We start from the raw sequence: 7,230 nt of genomic DNA, 5'->3' as shown, positions 1-7,230 counted from the left end.
GGCACATTTGTGCGCAGGCCAGGTAGCCTATAGGCCTACTTCAATGCGTAAATCAGGTGTGCGTCCCTACTCAACATTGACAGGAACGCACCAAACAAAAGACAATGTCTAAATTGACAAAACTCGTAAATGGAATGAAACAAACCAAAACTTGTTTCTCACGAGTGTACCATAGGTTGTGCGTGCTGCAAACAACGTGTCCAGTCCAACAATGAGAACGGTAAAAGGCTGGAATAATAACATTTTATTGGTCACATATACATATTTATCAGATGTTATTGCAGGTGTAGCAAAATGCTTGTGTTCCTAGATCCAACAGTAAGAGTAGTATCTAACAATACACATCTAAAAGTAAAATAATATAAATATTGAATGCATTAACAGACATTACCGTAACCAAACAAACATTGTAGATAAAGTATAGTAATTAATGGCAAATGTACTACTGGTGATATGTAATCAGGAATTGATAGATACTAACAATCAAATTCGCACAATGAAGTTATGAATGTGCACAAATTGGCGGGAGAGTGCATTCTGGAGAGAGATGTGCAGCCACACTCCCCATCTTCTTGAAATGTGCAATCCCCACAGCCTCCACAATGGATTATTTCACTGAGATGGGCGTGAACAAAAAAAGATAGATATGCTACTGCTCGACAAAAAAAAAAGATCTGGACCAGTATAATAATTTGGGTCAGCCTAAACCTAATCTTGCAAGCTAACAGGCAAATAATGGCGTGGTACAACAGTGGTGCGCAGAACGGCATCTCGGGACACACAACTGGTCGGTCCTTGTCATGAATGGGCTATTGCAGCAGACAACCACACAGGGTTCCACTCCTATCAAATAAAAACAGGAAGCACATGCAGTGGCACATTAAAGTATTTTTACTTAAGTAGTATCTGTACTTTTTTATATTTTTGACAACTTTTACGTCACTACATCCTTAAAGAAAATAATGTACTTTTTTAAAATGGCAGAAGGTAGCCTAGTGGTTAGAGCATTGGGCCAATTCTGACAAGGTAAACATTTTTCATTCTGAACAAGGCCATTAACCCACTGTTACCCGGTAGGCCATCAATGTAAATAAGAATTTATTCTTAACTGACTTGCCTAGTTAAATAAAATATACTCTATACATTTTCCCTGACACCTAAAAGCACCTGTTACATTTCAAATGCTTAGCAGGACAGGAAAATGGTCCAAAGAACATCCCTGGTCATCCCTCTGATCTGGCGGACTCAACACAAATGCTTCATTTGTAAATGGTGTTGGAGTGTGCCCCTGGCCATCTGTAAATGAATACAAATAATAAAAGTGGTCTAAGGCTGTGCCACTAGAGATTCTGGGTTCGAGTCCAGGCTCTGTCGCAGCCGGCCGCAACCGGGAGACCCATGGGGCGGCGCACAATTGGCCCAGTGTCGTCCAGGTTAGGGGAGGGTTTGGCCTTCAGGGATGTCCTTGTGCCATTGCGCACTAGCGACTCCTGTGGCGGGCTGCACGCAGTGCATGCTAACACAGTCACCAGGTGTACGGTGTTTCCTCCGACACATTGATGCAGCTGGCTTCTGGGTTAAGCAGGCATTGTGTGAAGAAGCAGTGCGGCTTGGCTGGGTTGTTTTTCAGAGGACGCACGGCTCTCGAACTTCACCTCTCCCGAATCCGTACGGGTGTAGCAGCGATGAGACAAGACTAACTACCAAATTGGATACCACAAAATTGGGGTAACCCCCCCCCACCCCAAAAAAGTATATTTAAAACTATTCAAGTAGTATTTTGCTGGGTGACTTTCACTTGATTCATTTTCTATTAAGGTAACCTTACTTTTACTCAAGTATGACAACTGGGTACTTTTTCCACCACTGGGCACACGATCACTAACACTGCAGAATTGAGGATTGCCTGGGCCGACGAATCCTGGTTCCTGTTGCGTCATGCTGATGGCAGAGTCAGGATTTGGCGTTAGCAACATGAGTCCATGGCCCCATCCTGCCTGGTGTCAGCAGTACAGGCTGGTGGTGTAATGGTGTGTGGAATGTTTTCCTGGCACATGTTAGGTCCCTTGATACCAATTGAGCAACGTGTCCATTCCTTGAAGAATTCAGGCTGTTCTGGAGGCAAAGGGTGGTCCAACCCAGTACTAGATGGGTGTACCTAATAAACTGGTTACTAAGTGTAGTGTGTAGTGTGTAATTCATTCAGTTTTTCATCCAGTGTTAAAGTTACATTGTTTTAGAGGTCTCCTGAATCAAATTATCTGTATGTCATATGTTGCCTACATTGTACTTGCCTGGACACCAGACGAGTAAATTTCTTAAATACACTAACGTCTGACTTTACAGTGTTTGATTCTGGAAATGGTCCTCTACAAGTCGGAATATACAATACAATTACATTTGAACTTACTCTACTGGTTGTCTGCGTTGTTGTTCCTTCGTTGGGTCGAAATTTCTGAAAGAATATCCACAGGAAAGTATAATTAAACCACCTTCTCAAAGCGCTAATAGTGTATTCAGATAACTATCACCTGAAGCATGTGCAAAACCATGTAAACATGCACACAAGTTCAGTAAGTATATGCATGTATTTACATCGCGTGTACATGCCTAAGTTGAATTCTGAACACACTTTGACTGTTTAAGCTTTTTTTTCCCGAATGAGGTTTTCAAGCTTCTGAATCTGGCAGGTAAATGCTGCACCAAAATTCTATCAACACATCTCCTGTGCTACACACGCAACACGGATGCTGGATCATTGCTACTCTCCCTTCTGGGACGGCTACAAGGCCCTCTCTTCGGCAAATCCGATCACGCCTCCATTCTGCTCCATCCCACCTATAGGCAGAAACTTAAACAGGAAGCTCCTGTGGTAAGGATTGTTCAACGTTGGTCTGACCAATCGGAATCTATGCTTCAAGATTGTTTTCGATCACGTGGACAGGTAAATGTTCCGGGTCGCCTCAGAATAGTATTGATGTATACACGGTGTGACGGGGTACATCAGGAAGTGCATAGAGGATGTTGTTCCCATTGTTTCGATTACAATTTATCCAAACCAAAAACCGTGGATAGATTGCCGGATTTGCATGAACCACCGCCTTTAACCATGGCAAGGTGACTGGGAACATGGACATGTACAAATAGACCAGCTACGACCCTCCGTAAGGCAATCAAAGAGGCAAAAACGACAGTACAGGGACAAAGTGGAGTCGCAATTCAACGGATCAGACACGAGACGTATGTGGCAGGGACTCCAGACAATCACTGATTATAAAGGGAATGCCAGCCACATTGCGGAAACCAACACCTCCCTCCCGGACGAGCTAAACACCTTTATCCGTTGAGGAAAACAACAGAGCCCCCGACGCTTACGAGAACTGTGTTCTCTCGTTCTCCGTGGCTGACGCGAGTAAGTCATTTAAGTATGTTAACCCTCACAAGGCTGCCGGCCCAGACGGCATCCCGAGCCACATCCTCAGAGCATGTGCAGACCAGCTGCCTGGAGTGTTTTACGGACATATTCAATCTCTCAATATCCGTGTCTGTTGTGCCCACTTGCTTCAAGATCTCCAGCATTGTCCATGTACCCAAGAAAGCCAATGTAACTTAACTAAATGATTGTTGCCCCGTAGCACTCACTTCTGTCATCATGAAGTGTTTTGACAGGCTAGTTAAGGATCATATCACCTCCATCTTACCCAACACCCTAGACCCACTACAATTTGCATATCGCCCCAACAGATCCACAGACGACACACACTGCCCTATCCCACCTGGACAAGAGAAATACCTATGTAAGAATGCTGTTTGACTACAGCTCAGCCTTCAACACCATAGCGCCCTCCAAGCCCATCACTGTGCAATTGGGTCGTGGAAACCCTGGCAGGCCGACCCAAACTGGTGAAGGTAGGCAACGACACCTCCCCCACGCTGATCCCCAACACGGAGGACCCACAGTGGTGCGTGCTCAGCCCCCTACTGTACTCCCTGCTTCACCCATGACTGTGTGGCCAGGCACATCTACAAGTCAATCATCAAGTTTGCTGACAATACAACAGTGGTAGGCCTGATAACCAACGATGAGGTGAGAGCACTGTTGGAGTGGTGCCAGGAAAATAACGTCCCTCAACGTCAACAAAACGAAGGAACTGATCGTGGACTACAGAAGACAGCAGAGAGCACGCCCCCATCCATGTCGACGGGGCTGCAGTTGAGAGGGTCAAAAGCTTCAAGTTCCTTGGCATGCACATCACTGACAATCTGAGATGGTCCCTTCACACAGACAGCGTGGTGAAGAAAGAGCAACAGCGCCTCTTCAACCTCAGGAGGCTGAAGAAATTTGGCTTGGCCCCTAAGACCCCTCCAAATTACTACAGATGCAACCGCGGGGCTCTCCAGAAGGAGGTGCATTCAGCCCTACGCATCATCCGGGGCACACTGCCTGCCCTCCAGAAAATCTACAGCACCCAGTATCACAGGAAGGCCAACAAGATCAAGGACCTCAGCCACCCGAGCCAAGGCCTGTTCACCCCGCTACCATCTAGAAGGAGAAGACAGTACCGGTGCATCAAAGCTGGGACTGAGAGACTGAGAAACAGCTAATATATCTCCAGGTCATCAGTAGGGCTGGGCGATATGGACCAAAAGTCATATCCCGATATATTTAGGCTGAATATCGATAAGATATATATCCCGATATTTTTTCCGCAAAGTGAGAGCAAATGTTCAGTCAAAGTCAAAGCCAGATATGACATGTCTCAAGTAGTTTTATTGAAACCGGCTATTTCAGTGAACAGTTGAAAAATCAAATGAATAAATAATAAACAGGGCTCTTCACCTGGTTCAGATTAAATGCTCAGCTGTTCAAATAACAATAACATGTAAACATAAACACTGTATAACAACAGGAGTACCTTTTTTGAAATCAAAGCTCCATAAGGTGCCTGACTTCAGTGTACATTTGTGGCAGTGCTTCTCGTGCAAAGTAGTTGCGACTGGGAAGCTCATATCTCGGGTCCATAGTTTTCAGTAGCTTTTTGAATCCGACTTGTTCCAGTTACAACAGGGACCATATCTTTAGCAATGTGATAGGACACCGCTTTAGTTATAGTACACCACTTGCCAATTTTCTTTTCATAAGGCACACTGCGGGAAAATGAAGTTTGCAGTGAGCTTTGTTTCGGGGCTGGAGCTTTTTCGGGTTGTCGACGGCTTGCGGCTGGGGCTTCTGCAGCGCGCAGTTTCATACACTCTTCGTATTGCAGTTTGTGCCACTGTTTTAGGTGGTGAAAAAGATTTGTAGTGCTTCCACCCCTGGCTGTAACTTTTTTATGGCACTGCCTACATATAACGTGATTTTGTTGCTCATCTGATACTTCCAATCCGAAACATCTCCAAATTACTGAGCCAATGCTTTTTCTTTTACTAACCAATTCCTCCTCAAAACGCTCCGCAGACGCTGTTGCTTCCTCCATGTTTGTTGAAGTGTCTGTTCCCGCCCCTTCCCCCTCTGTGCATGAAAGAGGAGGGGCGGGGCGCGGGGAGCAGAGCAGAGAGCTCCGGGTCTGCAGCTTGCTTGGAGCAAGGATCAAAGCGCAAATTTGAACTATATCGATATATGCGAAATGGTCTAATTTCATATCACATTTAAAATATATCGATATATTTTTTATATCGATATATCGCCCAGCCCTAGTCATCAGACTGTTAAACAGTCACCACTAGCCTTAGTCATTGTTCTAGCCGGCTACCACCCGATATTCTACCCTACACCTTAGAGACTGCTGTCATTATTAAAGTTCAATGTTTACATACTGTTTTACCCACTTTATATGCATACACTGTATTCTAGTCATGGCTCATCCTATATAACTACTGCTGTACACACCTTTTCTATACATATACTGTCTTTACACACCATTATATGTATATATTTTTACATTGAGTATACTAAACATTAAAGAACACCTTCATGAAATTGAGTTCCCCCCTCCCCATGGGCCAAGGATGCGGCCCCATGTTGACCCCAATGCTTCCCCCAGTTGTGTCAAGTGGGCTGAATGTCTTTTCGATGTTGGACTATTCCTGATACACACAGGAAATTGTTGAGTGTGAAAAACCCAGCAGTGTTGCAGTTCTTGACCAACTCAAACCGGTACGCCTGGCTCCTAATGCCATACTCCGTTCAAAGGCACTTACATCTTTTGTCTTGCCCATTCACCCTCTGAATGACACACACAATCCATGTGTCAATTGTCTCAAGGCTTAAAAATCCTTCTTTAACCTTTGTCCTCCCCTTCATCGACACTGATTTAAGTGGATTTAACAAGTGACATCAATAAGGGATCATAGCTTTCACCTGGATTCACCTGCAGAAAGAAAAGTATTTGGAAAAGTATATGGATTCACCTTCAGAAAGTATTCACACCCCTTGACTTTTTCCCCACATTTTGTTGTGTTAAAACCTGCATTTAAAATGGATTAAATTGCTATTTTTTTGTCACTGGCCTACATACAACACCCCATAATGTCAAAGTGGTATTATACATTTAGAAATGTTGTGTTCTCAATGTTTTGTATACTCAGTGTATATACATTATGTCATCACAGTATATTTATAGTCCAGTCTCTGACATTGCTCGTTTTGATATTTCTGAATTTCTTAATTTTTTTCTGGATTATGTATTACTGGAGCTAAAAACACAAGCATTTCACTGAACCTGTGATAACATCTGCAAATCTGTGTACACGACCAATAAACTTTGATTTGATGAACCAGAAAATCATGTTTGGGTGAACACACACACACGCACAGGCTGGCTGTGAACTGATAGATTTGTGAAGAAGTGTTATTTTATTTTTATTAGCCCTATTTGAAGGGGTTAGTCAGTGATAGTGCATTCGGGAAAGTATTCAGGCCCCTTGACTTTTTTGATACATTACAGCCTTATTCTAAAATGTATTAAAACGTTTTTTCCCCCCCTCGTCAATCTACACACAATACCCCATAATGACAAAGCAAAAACAGGTTTTTAGATTACATTTTGGCAAATGTATTAAAAATAAAACAGAAATACCTTATTTACATAAGTATTTAGACCCTTTTCTGTGAGACTCGAAATTGAACTCAGCTGCATCCTGTTTCCATTGATCATCCTTGAGATGTTTCAATTGATTGGACATGATTTGGAAAGGCACACACTTGTCTATATAAGGTCCTACAGTTGA

At 43.5% G+C, this 7,230-nt stretch overlaps 1 long non-coding RNA gene across 1 annotated transcript; it reads right to left on the bottom strand.

Annotated features, from left to right (window-relative positions):
* Positions 1-226: 226 nt before the first annotated feature.
* Positions 227-6,548, bottom strand: LOC106574459 (uncharacterized). Its single transcript, XR_001321550.3, has 3 exons — positions 5,433-6,548; positions 2,411-2,455; positions 227-843 (listed from the first exon to the last, which is right to left on the bottom strand). It is a non-coding gene; the product is annotated as an uncharacterized LOC106574459 (long non-coding RNA).
* Positions 6,549-7,230: the final 682 nt, after the last annotated feature.

Source organism: Salmo salar, chromosome 16, assembly GCF_965601325.2.
Source record: "Salmo salar chromosome 16, fSalSal1, whole genome shotgun sequence".
NCBI classification, from domain to species: domain Eukaryota; kingdom Metazoa; phylum Chordata; class Actinopteri; order Salmoniformes; family Salmonidae; genus Salmo; species Salmo salar.
The sequence above is the reverse complement of the archived record's forward strand: the minus strand, read 5'-3'. Positions and strand labels throughout refer to the sequence as shown.